This window comes from Palaemon carinicauda, chromosome 31 (genome assembly GCF_036898095.1).
Source record: "Palaemon carinicauda isolate YSFRI2023 chromosome 31, ASM3689809v2, whole genome shotgun sequence".
Classification (NCBI taxonomy): Eukaryota; Metazoa; Arthropoda; class Malacostraca; order Decapoda; family Palaemonidae; genus Palaemon; species Palaemon carinicauda.
Window position 1 is genome coordinate 7,407,263 of NC_090755.1, and position 16,273 is coordinate 7,423,535.

The 16,273-nt window shown below is 34.4% G+C and overlaps 2 long non-coding RNA genes across 3 annotated transcripts; one reads left to right on the plus strand and one right to left on the minus strand.

The window, feature by feature from the left end:
- Nucleotides 1-1,024: 1,024 nt before the first annotated feature.
- Nucleotides 1,025-6,032, plus strand: LOC137624875 (uncharacterized). Of its 2 annotated transcripts, XR_011040773.1 has the most exons (4): nt 1,025-1,322; nt 4,655-4,816; nt 5,257-5,441; nt 5,603-6,032. It is a non-coding gene; the product is annotated as an uncharacterized lncRNA (long non-coding RNA). The 2 variants fall into 2 exon arrangements; XR_011040772.1 differs by having other exon boundaries at nt 5,257-6,032.
- A 1,300-nt stretch (nt 6,033-7,332) lies between these two features.
- On the minus strand, nt 7,333-12,625 carry LOC137624876 (uncharacterized). Its single transcript, XR_011040774.1, has 3 exons — nt 12,440-12,625; nt 10,423-10,564; nt 7,333-7,582 (listed from the first exon to the last, which is right to left on the minus strand). It is a non-coding gene; the product is annotated as an uncharacterized lncRNA (long non-coding RNA).
- Nucleotides 12,626-16,273: the final 3,648 nt, after the last annotated feature.

Genomic DNA, 16,273 nt, shown 5'->3' on the forward strand with positions numbered 1-16,273 from the left:
TGATTGGCCTATGCATGTGCAATATGTGTTTATGCATGTGCATGCACGTGTGTAAACAGACATTTAGTATTTCCATCTTGATGTACACTTATGCACTAATGTAGTCTTCGTTTTCATACATGTATTCACATATGTGTATGTTATACTGTATATGCATATGCTTTGAATGTGGGTATAAATTTAAGTGTAGCACCTTTAAGATATTATGTATCATTGCATATAGTATTGCAATTGTATGTATGGCATACGTTTTGATACAGATATTTGTTTGTACGTGAAAATATAAATACAATTATATACTCTTTTATCCATGTTCTTATGTTTTTGTGCATGGGAGTGTCTTAATATAACTCCAACTTTCGTCAGAATAAATTGAAGTATGAATGAAATTGCGTATGAGGAAGTCACATTGTATTTGTAACTTGTGCTAGTAAACATTTCTAGTTAAACTGACTGCTTATCGTCAAGAATCTTTCATTTACTACCTATTCATTCAAATATCCTGTCATGAATTCGTTAAAATGAGTAAGATTATTCAAATACATCTCAGAGAAATTTGACGGACAATAGCATCTTGTTTAAAGAACGACAAATTTTTTTTTAAAATAATCCTACCTCACCATTAAGGTTAATTTTCCTTTAGTTTTTCGAATATATTTTACATTATAGACAATGTATAAGTAATTAGCATTATCATACCACTATCATTATCATCATTATTGTTGGTATTTCTCTTTTTTCTTATCATCGTCATCACTATTAAGAGAACCGAGGCAATGGAAATGAAAAGAGAGATAATTAACTACTAGATGTGCCATCTAGAAGTTAATTTGTCTTCCATTTAAAAACATTTTAATAAATGTTTTGCTTCTATAGACTACGTCGTGTTTGATTAGTCCTTGAAAGCAAAAGAGAAAAAAATAACTTATAGATGGCACCACCTGTCTTCAAATGGAGGCCATTTTCACGAATATTGGTGTTGTAGTTAACTCCGTTTCTTTAGTCCTTGATAGGAAAAGAGAGAAAATTAACTCATAGATGGCACCACTTGTATCAATGGAAGCCATTTTAACGAATAGCTGTGCTGTTGTAGATTACTTCATGGAAGGAAATGAGGGAAAATTAACTCCTAGATGGCGCCTCTTGTCTATCAATGGAGCAGTGGAAGCCATTTTAACGAATCCTTGTGAAATCATAGATGCTTCATGTTTCTTTGGTCCTTGTATTTTTTCAAAGACAATGTTGGAAATTTTTCGGGGAAGTGGGACAGTTCCGCTGGCGAGTGCATCCAGGATACCGAAGTCTTCATTTTTAATCTTCTTGCAAGTATTCCAACCCTGTCGATCCTATTATATCTATTATTGTAGGTATCTATCTCTTATTCGTTTTATATATCTGCGACAACAAAGTTTAGTAATATATATTAAGGTAATTGTCTGACCAGTTTTTTTTTCCTCGTTGGATTTGTAACTGGATTTCCTTGTTTTATTTTTGTGGAAATCATAACCATTTGGAATCAATTTTCGTATGGAAGTTTTAAATTTCTAGAACTGAGTTTGAATTTTGGTATCAATAATTTAAAACGCCAATTTCATCGACAAGAATAAAAAAAACATTTTCCGCTGTAATGTTCAGGATTGGGTAGTTGTTATACTTGAATAAAAAGTAAAAATAGAGCAGATGTGTGCACAACCAACTATTATGGTTGGTCTATTACCTACTTTTTTGTATTTGTGGTTGTTAAACAGTGGTAAGCAGTCTTATTTTCTGTGCTAATTTACTTTTGTAAAAATATTAGGGTCAATATCGTTCTTTATCGCTCGTATAGAAAATGGGAACTCCATCCCATTTTCTAGCAGTGTCCATCGTCACCTTCGCCAATGGTGTAACACATTTAAGCTTTACTTAAATTGCCTAATGAATCACTCTGCTTAATGTCGTTTTGGTCCACCATGACTCACTGCTTTTAGTAAATGGTCCTTGCTATGCCACACCTGTTGTTCGAGTTATCGAGTAATTTGGCGTTACTTTAAGATTACTTAATTGATCGCTTAGTTTAAATTGTTCCGCTCTTTATTAAGTATGACTAGATTACTATAAAGTATAACGTATATCAAAGTAAATCTCTAACACTTATAGATAAAAGTACCATGATTTTGCCTAATAAAAAGTGTAAGGATATGTGATAATTGGCATTCATTATATAGTGAGAGCTGTGGTCATTGCTTATAGCATCGGGTTTCGGATGAATTTAGCTGCAATATCGTTCTCCCTCTCCATGTTAAAACTTTTAAGTGAGTTGCCATTATTTAAAGGATATATAAGTTCCTAATTGGTCGTTACCGTTAAAGTATGTAATTTATGAAATTCTGTATTGGAAACTGTCCTTTGTGAAGGAACAAATTTTTTAGGATTCCGATGGAAGCTAGCATGCTTTAGCAGTTTCTAGTTTTTGTATTCCATAGATTTAGGCCTAATTGTAAGAAAATTTTACTTAAATCATAGTCTTCAAATTGTTTTTATAAGTGCGTTTAATTGTATACTATTTTTAGGAACTTTTCTGCATCCTTCCATTAAAACTTTATTAAGTTTACCACCTTTTAAATTACTGGTTTTTGTAAGCTTACTTTCAGTTACAAATAAATCTTGAGGAAAAATTAAATGGTTAGTTTACAAGTGTGGAAAAAAGCATAACTTGTACATTGTTAATAGTTAGATGTCTCAAGTTTTCGAAATTAATAGCAGTTGAATCAAATGTGAACAAAATTAACTACGTTAGTTTTTTTTTTCTTTTTCTTTTTTTTTCAAATGGAGTTTAATGCAAGTGTACTGCAGGGGAACCCTACTCTCTACAGGACCTCCGGTCATTCTATCATGTTCATTCGAGATCATGAATCATTTCACATAGCGTTTTGCTCGCTTACTGTTGAAAGCCTTCATATCTTTAATCATTCGGATGTCTCGTGTGAGCTTATTGTAGTTTTGGGGCTGCATATATAAAGGCTCTAGTGCCTACAGTAGACACATCTAGGTTCAAATAGTTTGAAACCATCTATAACCATTCTCGTGACACGATTTGTTAGCTGCTCAATGTATAATTCTTAAATATTTTGAACGGCCCATTCTTTATAACTTGGGTTATTGTACATATTTTGAACTCAATTCTCGCTTTAATTTCCAGACATTTTAAAACAATTAGTATAGGAGTGATCCTTTCTCTCGGTGGGACACATTTTATTAGCCTTGCACCTCTGTTTATTATGTTTTGTAATTTCTGAAGTAGTTGGCTACTTTTTGTAAATTGTCGTAGTTGGAGTTACTGTAGGCTATCCTGGTAATAACAGTATCACAAGTTTCATTACAGAATCCATGTATCTTTTTCTATATGAAAGTAAAGTTTGAGATAACCAGCAGTTTTTACTACATTATTTATTTTGGCATTGAGACAGGTTAGTCAAGAGAAACGCTGTCGCTAACTTTACTAGATACGGGACAGTGTCTTTATTTATTTGAATATCTCCTAAATTTCTAACGCTGATTTTCTTTCCCACCATAAACTTTTTTCTTTTTATTCAATTTTAGTTGCTCAATTGTCATCCATTCCCTATTGTTGCCAAAGTTTATTCTGATGTTGGAAGAAATGTTTGAAGGCTTTAAATTTATTAGCAAATGCAATGGAGGCAAAATACATTTACTGTCATCATATATTCCCAGAATATGTAAATCCATGGAAAATGGTATGTCTTCATTCATCAAATGCAAATTATGAACATAAATGTAAAGGGCTGTACTTAAGCATTTATTGGTAGCAAAGTGTTAAGAAGCCGTATTATTGGGTTACTGCACCAACATACAAACTTAAAATTGTCATAGAAAAGAATTTTCCAAAAGGTAATGTCAACCAGACTCACTATTTTTAGGCCTTATGGTAATAAAGTAGCGTTTCAAGTTTTAATATTAAAAGAATATAAATTGTACTAATGACTCCATATATAGTTGCAATCGGTGAAACTTAGTTATTGAAGCCGATGTTTGTCAGAGTATAATTCGATTTGGAAGACAATACCATAATTTTGTATAGTTAGTGGTCTGCAACTTTTTCACTGTTAGTTTTCATGTAAACTGGACAAAAAAAGTCCAGATTTAGTTTGTACCAACCATACTAATAGGATGTAATATGTTTTTAAATATTTAGTTTTTCTGTCACTGAAGCCATAGATAATTGTGGTTAGTAGTTTTGATTGTAACTTAACACTCAAATAAAGTCTCTTGAAAATCTTGCGTAGAAACTTTGCATGCAAAGAAATATAAATCTATTCTCATCTTAGGTGATTTTTGGTCACATTTCTTTACTAGAACAGTATAAAAGATTAAATAACTAATTTAATTTATACAACTATAACTAATTTAATTTTCATGTCGGTATATTGCAGAGTATCTTGTTTGATAGCTATTGAAGGCAATATCGTATTGGACCCTTATACTTTTTATTTTATACTTGTTTAATTAATCTTTATACACTTGAGTTTTCTTCCTTGCTAAATTACCTAGCAATTTGAAATATTCATTAAGTATATATTCAATAAATGGATGAGAATTTTTGTTCAACTGGGTTAGTTTTCATAGATTAATTTTTTCCATTTTTTTTCCGCAGGCCGTAACTGCCCGGATAGCCAACACCTATGGCGTTACATCTGTGGAGAGGACTTCTGGTAAAACAGCGTCTTGATCAAGACCCTCGGAAGGGTATAGGAGCTCTAAGCTGTTCTGCTTTGGTTCATGGGAAGCCATTCAACATCCCAATCATATGAGATAAGTACGAATTATAAGATTTAACGCATTTTGATGCGAGGATTAGTTATAGATTAGCAGTCATGGTACTGTATGGGTATAGCCTTACATTCAATTTTTTTTTTACCATGGGACGTATATATATTATCGCACTAGCTAGGTATAATTGGGATAAAATATATTTCCATTAGAGATTATATTTTGCTACCAATTTGAATCAAAGGGGATTATATTAAACTGTAATGGTATAATGGTCAATTTCTAAAAGTTCCATCAGTATTTTTTATCATCTTAGTAACATCGTACACTGAAAGCTTTTAAAACAGGAAATTAAATAAATTTGTACATTTAATCAAATTTAATTAGTTGCTCCTTTAGGGTTACAATTATCAGTCTAAATAAGTAAATTTATACAGAAAAGTTGCTGACAAAGCAAAATTTAAAGTAAAAAATACTATATTCCAGGAATGAAAGGCTGCAGCATGACATCTCTTCGGGCCAGAAAGGCAGTAGCATGACATCGCTTCGGGCTAGAAAAGCTGCAGCTTGACATCTCTTTGGGCCAGAAAGGCGGCAGCTTGACATCTCATGACATCTCTTTGGGCTACAAAGGCAGCAGCAGACATCTCTTCAGGCCATAAAGACTGCAGGTTGAAATCTGGCAGCAGCTTGACATCTGGCAGCAGCTTGACATCTCTTCTGGCTAGGAAGGCAGCAGCACAATAACTCTTTGGGGTAGAAAGGCAGCAGCATGAAAGACAGTAGCCTGACATCTCTTCAGGCCAGGTAGGCGGCAGCATGACATCAGCAGCTTGACATCTCTTCGGGCTAGAAAGGCTGCAGCATGAAAGATAGTAGCTTGACATCTCTTCAGGCCATAAAGTCAGCAGTATGACATCTCTTCAAGATATAAAGGCAGCAGTATGAAAGACAGCAGCATGAAAAACATCTCTTCAGGCCATTAAGTCGTCAGCATGACAACTGTTCGGGCTACAAAGGCTGCAGCATGAAAGACAGCACCTGACATCTCTTTGGGCTACAAAGGCAGCAGCATGAAAGAAAGCAGCTGACATCTCTTTTGGCCAGGAAGGCAGCAGCACGATATCTCTTCGGGGCAGAAAGGCGGCAGCATGACATCTCTTCGGGCTACAAAAGCAGCACCATTAAAGGCAGCAGCTTACATCAGACAGCAGCTTGACATCTCTAAAGGCCAGAAAATAAGCAGTTTCTTTGGGTTATAAAGACAGCAGCAAGAAAGACAGCAGCTGACATCTCTTCGGGCCAGAAAGTCAGCAGTATGACATCTCTTCGGGCTGTAAGAGCAGCACCATGAAAGGCAGCAGCTTACATCAGACAGCAGCTTGACATCTCATGGCACCTCTTTGGGCTACAAAGGCAGCAGCTGACATCTCTTCAGGCCATAAAGTCAGCAGTTTGACATCTCATGACATCTCTTTGGGCTACAAAGGCTGTAGCTTGACATCTCTTCGGGTTAGAAAGATAGCAGCTTGGCATGAAAGACAGTAGCTTGACATCTCTTCAGGCCAGGAAGGCAGCATAACAAACATCAGAATAGTCATTAATACTTGCATGTCAGCATTATCATCTTTAATGTTATTTTAGGTACCCTTAACTGAATTCAACTAAACTTGAAGGCAAACAGTCAAATCGTCACAGCAGTCAACATCTTCAGTCACAGTATACCTGAAGCCAGGTTACACCGGTCATCTTGAATAGCAAGTTCTGACATATTTGAAGCATTGCTTTCTGAGATCTTCACTATGCAGTCTATATCAACAATTTCAAGTCAGCCAGATTTTGCAGATAGTATCTGTTACGACAAGTTCTCACATCTTGAATAACAGCATCTCAATAAGTTCCAGCATTCTTGAACCAGGTTACTGGCATTCAAATCTAAGTTACAGTAATCTAAATTCCCGAAACCAGCTTACTGCAGTTATCTCAGTTACAAGAAGTTTTTAAATCTTGAATTACAGCATACTTTAAGCCAGCATCTCTGATACAGAAAGCCTTATACTTCGAGTCGCATCATACTTGCAGCTAGGTTACTGTGGTCATCTTGAATAGTAACTAGGGTGATGTTATTTGCAGCTGTCAGTCAGGATGAGATAAGTCTACTGTATTCATCTCGGATATTTACCATCTTGGGTCACAGCATACTTGCAGTCAGCATCTCAGATACAGTAAACTTTTTGTAAGATGTAAGTGACAACATATTTGCAGCAGCAGTAGCGTTACGGCAGTAAGGAACGTAGTAATAATCAAGTCATTAATCTCGCTAAGCATCATATCAGACATCAAGCTCTTACATCTTAGGTCACAGCATACTTGCAGCCAGGTTACTGCAGTCAGCATCTCAAATAGCAAGCTTATGTATCTTTAGTCACGGCTGCCTTGTAAGTTTTACAGCAAACTCTTACATGTCTCCAGTTACCGTTGCCTCAAGATTCACAATATTCAGGATTTTCTATAGCCAGCTGGCAGTTGCCATAGGTTACAGCAGTCAATCGATAAGGTTCCAACAAGCTTGTAGCTGCGTTAGAGTTTGAAGCTAACAAGCCTCTCCAGTCACAGCATACTTACAGCTGAGCCGTACCTGCCTGAAGCATTGGGGCAATCAGTAAAACCAGCATTGCTGTCTTCTCAAATATCCAGCAACTAATTAATCAATCGTCAAGAGCAGTAGTGATGCAACAGGAACCTTTTTTCTAGTTTCTAGCACCTCGTTTCCAATTCCAGTATCAGCAACATGCAGGCATATCATATACACCTGCAAAAGAAGTTAAAATGATTGACGGTTCTTCTTTCAGAGTTCCGTTCTAGATCTAATCTTTCGCCAAATTTAGTATATTAAAAGCTAATATGTATAAATTTCATAAAACAAAATAAATTGTGCTGTGTATACTGTATTACCATATTTTAAATTATTTTATTACCATAATTGGTGTATTTAATGAAATTAACATCGAGCTTATTGTAAACAATTAAAAGGTTAAAACTCTTTCACTTTAACTTCTTACATTAAAAATATGATATGAAAGGAAACCATTTTACGTAAGTAGCAATTTGTTACAAAACCGATTTGACTAAAGTGCTGTTAGAGAGTTTAAACATTGTGTACATTGGTGTAATCTATTAGATATTCATGCTATCCACTAAATTTATACAAAAACAGTCAAGGAAAATTTAACCGAAATATATTGATCACTACACTAAAAGTGGGACAAGATTCAAACGATATTGATCATTATGCTCAAGTTATAAACTATGACCACAGGCAGGACAAACCAATTCTCAGCATTTTCATATTGTCAAGCAAACTCTGTTTAAGAGATTTAGTTTGTCAAAATCAAGCAGGTAAAATGCCAGTCTTACGTAAATTTTTTATCCAAAATTAATTGGAGGATGAAATGGCTTATAGAATACTCTTGGAACATATAAGAATTATATTGTGCTTAGCAACCTTTAACAAAAATCTTCATAAAAATTGTTTGACTACCTATCAAATTACAACAAGGCCTATTCCTGCAACAACACCTGTTCCTCAAAATAAAAGATATGGGTATCAACACAAAAACAAAAAGAGTAAGCAAACCTTAAGGATGTATTATGGGAACATAACTGCTTGAAAGATTAATTTCAAAATAAGAATGGCGGGAATAATGGTAGTGGTAAGTATCACGAACAAGATGGTGTGGGCACGTTGAGGAAGAGAGTGAGGGCAGCTTGGGGGGAACCTGCTAATGGAGAAGATCAAGGGGAGGCAGAGGATCACATGGTGCGATAAGGTGAAGAGTGATATGGAGTAGTAGTTTGGAGGGAAAGCAAGTCTTTGATAAAGGTATTTAAGAGGACGTATCAGGCAACCGACCCCTTAATGTATAGATAAGGATGGTAAAAGATTCGCACCGCTGATTCCCTATTTACAGCTATTACCATTGGCAAAATTTACATTTACTTTCACATGTATCTATTCAAGTTAACTAAATTTCTATATAATTTATAACCATCAACTGTGGAATTGAAATAGCCAATTCAAATTAATTAAGCCTTTGAGCCTAAGTTCACTAAATTAACCGTACCTGGTTGGGGATGCCTTCCAATAATTGCTGCCATAAGTAACAAAAATCAGTTATTGGAGAAATCTAAGCAACACATGGGTCGTAGCCTACACTACAATGTTTTTTCATTAACCTCAAACAAAAATTACTTCAAATTTGTGCCCATCTTTTTTGGCTATAAGCAAAGCCAGTATCATCCCTTAACGTTGAACATCGACAAAGTGGAAAGCGATGACTATACTATAGATCACATAGAAGTCACAACTAGTTCAATACAGTTACCCTTCAAACTGGCTCAACTAAAATCCAAATGTATAAACTCACTGTACCTGAACACATACTATCCAGAATTGAACAAGAGAACTTAACATTACCTAACTTAACATTACCTATAGTTACCCTTCCGAACTGGCTTATCTAAAATCCAAATGTATAAAATCACTGTACCTGAACACATACTATCCAGAATTAAACAAGACCAGTATTAAAATTACCTATAGTTAGCCTTCAAACTGGCTCGCCTTAAATTCAAATGTATAAACTCACTGTACCTGAACACATACTATCCAGAATTAAAGTAGAAAAGTGTTAAAATTACCTATAGTTAGCCTTCAAACTGGCTCGCCTAAAATTCAGATGTATAAAATCACTGTACCTGAACACATACTATCCAGAATTAAACAAGACCAGTATTAAAATTACCTATAGTTAGCCTTCAAACTGGCTCGCCTAAAATTCAAATGTATAAAATCACTGTACCTGAACACATACTATCCAGAATTAAACAAGACCAGTATTAAAATACCTATAGTTAGCCTTCAAACTAGCTCACCTAAAATCCAAATGTATAAACTCACTGTACCTGAACACATACTATCCAGAATTGAACAAGAGAACTTAACATTACCTATAGTTGCCCTTCCGAACTGGCTTATCTAAAATCCAAATTTATAAAATCACTGTACCTAAACACATACTATCCAGAATTAAAGACCATTATTAAAATTACCTATAGTTAGCCTTCAAACTGGCTCACCTAAAATCCAAATGTATAAACTCACTGTACCTGAACACATACTATCCAGAATTAAAGACCATTATTAAAATTACCTATAGTTAGCCTTCAAACTAGCTCACCTAAAATCCAAATGTATAAACTCACTGTACCTGTACACATACTATCCAGAATTAAAGACCATTATTAAAATTACCTATAGTTAGCGATCACCTACGGGCCAACCAAGGGAAAGGCCCGTGCCAACAACAAGTGTTGGCTTTAATACCCCAACAACAACAACAAACAACTATAGTTAGCCTTCAAACTAGCTCACCTAAAATCCAAATGTATAAACTCACTGTACCTGAACACATACTATCCAGAATTAAAGACCATTATTAAAATTACCTATGATTAGCCTTCAAACTAGCTCACCTAAAATCCAAATGTATAAAGTTATTGTACCTGAATACGTACTAGCCAAAATTAAACAAAACTTATAATTAACTACCTTTCAAACTGCTTCACCTAAAATACAAATTCATCACGTACCTTTAACAAGATTTAAGGAATGCTTACACATGAAATATCCAGGAGATTAGTTAATCCAATAAGTAGAAATCGTCCAAATGTCTTAAGCATTTAGTGGTCTGATTTGTTTCATGACTTGTTCTCGATGTGATGACCCTTTCACCTGAAAGAAAATCCCATGTTACATTTCTGATCAGCAATCTTAAATCATAACTTAGGCTAACTATTTTCTAGAAATTTAGATTACAAGTCATTAAACTTGTCTACCTATCTGCATTTAACACAAACTTGAAAAAAAAGTTAATCTTTAGAATAGAGTTTTTTCTACGCTCATTTGATAAATACAAATACTTCAATTCAAACATTTATGACAATTTTAATATTGATGCAATAATGGACTACAGATTAAATCGAGTTACAGATTATACGAATTTAGTCAATACTCTAATAAACTCTAGTTCCTCTAGTTTCATAGAGTTATCCTCGCAGAAAACTTTACCCTATATATGCTATGTGCCCGGATACTGAATTGAGATTGTTGAGTTGGCAAGAAATAACCCTGACTACGCTAGTTAAAACAAACTTACATAAACATTATATGATCGTCAGCTTCAAAATAATGACGCACCATGCAATTTGATTAAAGTATATTTCTTATAATTCTGGCACCTCTGAAATCGAAAGTAACTTAGAAAATCTAAAATTCTACAGTTCGGACTTCAGTTAACACTAACGAGTTAGTTTTGTTAAATTACTATTAAAAGAAAACTTATACTACATGATGAGGGAATATGAAATAAAAAGAAACGCTGCAAAAACTTAGAAATAAAAGGAATTGCAGGGTTGCGTGCCTTTAGGAGGAAACCAAAAAAAGGGGTTGAAAACCCATCTAGATATATGAAACCTTAACGATATTCAGGAAAAATAGTTATGATTTAGTCCCGATATATATTAGAGATCGTGACCTAGGTGTCGTACTGGACTATTTCGTCTCTCGTACACAAATAATTCAAGAATCATTAGATCTAATTGCTTTTAGTAAAGAAATACCTGATTGGCCGTCCTGTTTATAATAAAAGTGACTGTAGTGATAGATTTGAAAACTTTCAGCTTACCCAAATACATCTTAAAAAGTTACTAAAACAATAGCAACATTACCCATGTCTTGATTTAACTACACTGGCTGTCTATTAAAGCTAAGAGTGAATTTTATGCGCATTGACTAATCATTTTATCCTGAACTGGGGTAACAAAATTCTTAAGATAATTGCTAGGCTACAAAACAAATCGCGGGTTTAAGTTATTGGGGCTAAGATGTGGCCCTCCAATTATATAACGAGCTTCCACTTATTTAAAAAGGACTTAATACTTCAAACAAGTAGTCGAAAATTTTCCGTTCTACTCAAGATTATGTAAACTACGCTAAGCGGTTCTCTCAATACTTAAAAAGTAGGCTACAGTATTTGACAAATCCCGTGGGTCCTGCCGGCCCCTAGCATTTTCTGTGTGCAGCATGACCCCGCAAATAGCTATAGAATAAAGCAAACTAACAATGATGAATATTCTAAAAAAAAAAAAAAGACTTGGCTTTTAATAAATCCACCTCGGTTAACACAAGATTTTGGACTAACTGTACACTCATAACCCTGTTGTATTTCCTGGTAAAACAGCATTTCCACTTTCCATAATGCCTACCACTCCCATGACTTGCTATATTTTAGCTGCTACGTGAATAAAGCAACACCACAAGGGTTCATTTTTTTTCCTCAATCACACCATTAGGAACATCTGCAGATCTAAGACTACTGTCATTCAAAAGCGAGGTCTAATTAAAAAAATATCTACCCAAACTGGTAAGTACTGTTTCAGAATTTTCTCTCTTTAGACCCAAAGAGGTTAACTTGGCGATTGAATGCAATACATTTACCACGGTAACTTGGACTTCAAACGGCCAAGTTGTGGAACTTGAATTTCCACGATACTAAATTCACTGCCATAACACATTGCTTGACAATTGAATAAATTAATAATAGCTTACCTTCTCGAACTTCGTCGTCATCATCTAGTACACGCACAAGCCCGGAACTGCCTCCCTTCCCGAATTTTTTTCGCACATAGCGTACTGAAGACCCAAGTATCCAAGGATGAGGCAGAGGTGTACAACAATAAAAGCATCCCTGGAAATTGAGTACCTTCGAAAAAAAGAGTGGTGCCATCTACATTTAGTCTTTTCAACTTTACTTTTCTACATTGACGAGAGCTAACGGCAAAATTCCTTAACAATTATTTCCGTTTATTTTTCAGATTTAAATAAAGAAATGACTGTATAACGAATGGTATCTACGGGAAGGTTTACTGTCGAGATGTAATCAATTTATGTAGTTTTACATGTAGGCCTACGGATTTGTTACACTCCGATAGAAAAAAAAAATCACGCAATTCATAATTTTATGTGATTTTAAGAAACTTTACTAAACAAATTCCCTTCAATCAAATGAGAGCAAAAAAATATGTATAATTAAAAATATAACATTTAAATAAAGTTATAGAAACGTAATCCAACTTATCTCTAAGAAAACCGATGTTTGGTATTGAATATGCCAAAGGTGGTGCTACTATAGCGTGAGTTCTACCTCCCGTTAGCACTATAGCGTGAGGTCTACTGCTGAATAGATAAAACACGTTTCATACATTTGTTTAAGCAATAAACACTTAATTCAAACATATCTTAGAAATGACTTAAATAGATAATTGGATTTCTAGTTGCATTAAAAAAAGGAATAAAGGTAAAAATAAACATGTTATCATGTATTTCCATACATTTATTCTAGCGATACACTCTTCGTACATCAAACATGTTATCATATATTTCCATACATTTATTTTAGCGATACACTCTTCGTACATCAAACGTGTTATCATATATTTCCAAACATTTATTCTAGCGATACACTCATCGTACATCAAACAGGTTATTGTATATTTCTATACATTTATTCTAGCGATACAGTCTTCGTACATCAAACAGGTTAATCTAGCGATACACACTTCGTACATCTTCTAAGAATGACACAAATAGATCATTGGAATGAATTTTTACTCATTACCTTCCAGCAAAAATGATCAAGATGAGACTGGAACAGCTGACGACCAACACCTCGCATTCTCTTCAGAATCATCGTTTTAGCGTCCAACCACGATCGCTCAATTGATATCTCTTTTAGGCCGAGGGAAAAACTTATTCAGGAGCTCCATTTGCTTCCTTTTAAATGGACAGGTCACGTTTTTGATGGATTTGGGCAGTTCACATGTTCGATGGTTAGGTGCGGGGCTCTGGGACGCTGGTCACGCGGTAGACCTCACCCTCCACCTGGGTAGGCGACATATGGCGGTAGACCTCACGCTATAGTAGCACCCCAAAGGTTTACCAATTCAACTTAGAAATTATAAAACATAACTGATTTAAGAAAGGCTCACCAAAACTTACAAACACACCGAAATAAGTTAAAGACGGAGATCTTAAACATAACTAGATAAAGGAACTTATGTGCGTTGCATGGGAGACTGATAGGGAGATCTTACTTTCTATGCGTAATTTATCTTATTTTCATTTCAAAACTTTTACATGTTTTGTGTAAATTTTATAAAAATTCAATTCATGCAATACATTTTTATAAAAAAAAACGTAAATATATTTAAAAAAAAATAAAAGGATTTCAAAGCATTTCCATCCAATGTCGAATTTTTATAAAAACATTTGTTAAAAATCTTAATTTTAAAATTTTTTCACATGTTTTGTGTAATATTTAATAAAAATTCAATTCATGCAATATTTTCTCCCTAAAAACACGTAGGCTAAATATATATAAAATGAGGTATTTTAAAACATTTCCATCCAATGTCACGTAGGAGTCCTCATGTCGAATTTTTATAAAAATATTTGTTAAAAATAACCAGATAGCCTACTCCTACCTTTGTGCTTGAAATCCCGAGAGAAACGCTTAAATTTAAGTTAGATATAGCATAGTCAAGCTGAGCATAACATTACCAAAGTATTAAAATATTATTATAAAATATGTTATATTTGAATAAGGAATAAAAACAAAAGTTTTATACTTTTTTCTTAAAGGTGTGATCTCACCTTAACAGCGTAGGAAGTACCTAAGTTTCAGCTGGCTTAATAGAACCAGGATTATTCTACTAATCCTGGGAAGAATAAGCTGTGACTGAGTGCAGCCGAATGTTAACAGCAGTGACACATGAAGTGGTACGACCGTACGAAGTGGAACACAACCACTTCTCACGGTGCACACACAAACAGTTGCTTCATATGGGGTTCCAAGCACTTTTAAAACCGGCCCAAAATATTCTATCATTCCTTCGAATAATTTACATTATGCATAAAATAAAACGAAATGCGAATTACAGTCATCCAATTCCTTCTCTATTTGAACTCTATATGATAACAGTATCCATTTAAATATCGAACATTAGCCACGTGTTACTCGGTACCTCAGTCTCACTCAATCCAGCAAACAAACGAACTGTAAAGTTCATCCTACTCCTTATGACGTTCCAAAGATGTATTATTCTTAATAAAAATAAGGATTTGGTAGTCAGAATTCCCTAATCTGATATATATTATAAAACAGCTTATAAAGGCCTGTCTCTATATATTAAAAAAAATAAAACTAAAATTCCTTTAAAAAGAAAAAAACTCCTGAGAGCACATGAATGAAATTTCATTGAAAATCAAGCTAGTTTTTGAACGGCTACGCATAAATGCTTGGAACTCCCTGATAACGATATATACCATTCCTGTGATTGGTTGTTACGTTTGTTTGCTGTAGGGTGTATCTTCACACACACACACACACACACACCGTAACCAAAACATGAATTATTCCTTTGAATGATTTACATTATACTTGAAATGTAACAAAATACGCATTACAATCGCGTAGTATAGGTCCTTCACTGTATAAACTTGATATAATAATAGTATATATTAGAATATCAAATATAAGCCGGGCATTATTTACTCAATAAGGCACTCAAACCAGCAAACAGAATTATTCAGTCATTTAGATAAGTTTTCTAAGTTCATCCTACTTTTTATGACGTCACAAAGACGTAATTGTTTTCTTAATAGAAATAATTATTTGGTAATTAAAATGTATCCCTCTAATAAAACTGGTTATCATAACATCTTATAAGAGACTGTCTCTATTTATATTAAAGAAAATGTACCTCTAATTTTCTTGAAAACAAAAAAAATCTAGGGTCCGTCACCCCTAGCTAAAGCGTTGAAAGACGATTTTAATGAAATTCGGGAAAGTTTTACTAACAGCAACTCATAAGTCTCCGGTACTCTCTCTTGGTGGAATATTCCAGTCCTCTGATTGGCTTTATCCTCTAAGCTGTGATTGGCTGTTGCCTTTGTTTACAAATGAACACATACACATCCAACATCGTAGCCAGAGCTCAGTTAATTATTCCTTTGAAAATTATATATTTATTTAGCTTCCGCATTTGAACAAGCTCTATTACCTATTTTAATCATGAATTATAAATATTTTGAGTTTGTTTTCATATAAATTGTAATTTTTAAGTCTTAATTAATCTACAAAATGTATAGGTACTTTACCTCTACCCAGTTGAATTCATTCATACAATACGAGGTTGAATGACGTCACATACAACCACCAATCACTGCAGAGGACAAATCAGCCAATGAGACGCCAGATATTTCCCGTAAAAGAAACGCATATGGTGAGAGGGTTCATCTTGGTTTATGGGTTACTGTTGGCAAACGAGTCAAATTCACAAGAGATATTTCGTTCAAACGCTCTATTAGGGGACTTTTTTTATG